Source organism: Austrofundulus limnaeus, unplaced genomic scaffold (assembly GCF_001266775.1).
Source record: "Austrofundulus limnaeus strain Quisiro unplaced genomic scaffold, Austrofundulus_limnaeus-1.0 Scaffold1549, whole genome shotgun sequence".
In the NCBI taxonomy this organism is placed as follows: Eukaryota; Metazoa; Chordata; class Actinopteri; order Cyprinodontiformes; family Rivulidae; genus Austrofundulus; species Austrofundulus limnaeus.
Window position 1 is genome coordinate 10551 of NW_013953951.1, and position 909 is coordinate 11459.

Below are 909 nucleotides of genomic sequence, written 5' to 3' on the forward strand. Positions count from 1 at the left end.
GAGTCAGTGAGTCTCTGAGTCAGTGAGTCTCTGAGTCAGTGAGTCTCTGAGTCAGTGAGTCTCTGAGTCAGTGAGTCTCTGAGTCAGTGAGTCTCTGAGTCAGTGAGTCTCTGAGTCAGTGAGTCTCTGAGTCAGTGAGTCTCTGAGTCAGTGAGTCAGTGAGTCTGTGAGTCTCTGAGTCTGTAAGTCTGTAAGTCTCTGGTCTCTGAGTCTGTGAGTCTGTGAGTCTCCAGGTTTATTTATTCTAGCTGATGGGGACCTGGACTCTGGTCCAGAACTGTAAGAACTTTACCTGCTCCATGTCCCCCAGAAGTCACATCAGAGTCCCACAAGGACCCGGTTAGTTTCTTGACCTTTTGTTTTTCTTCCTTCCAGCTTTTGACCAGGACCAGGTTCTGGATCAGGTTCTGGATCAGGTTACATTAAAACAGGTTTATGTATAAACTGTTGGTTCAGACTGAACTGTGTCTTACAGCAGGCCAAGGATCAGGTCCAGGTCTAAGATCAGGTCCAGGTCTAATAACCTGAGGAAGTCTGAGCTGGATCAGAATAATTTCAGGCTCAGAACTGAAGCTGCAAACATGAAGAGAGATCAGTCACTTAGTGAAACTCTTTCATATTTAACCAACACAAGAAATACAACTGGAAATGTTTGATCAGATAATAATAAATGTTTGATCAGATAATAAATGTTTGATCGATAATAAATGTTTGATCGATAATAAATGTTTGATCGATAATAAATGTTTGATCAGATAATAATAAATGTTTGATCAGATAATAAATGTTTGATCGATAATAAATGTTTGATCAGATAATAATAAATGTTTGATCAGATAATAAATGTTTGATCGATAATAATAAATGTTTGATCAGATAATAAATGTTTGATCAGATAATAATAAATGT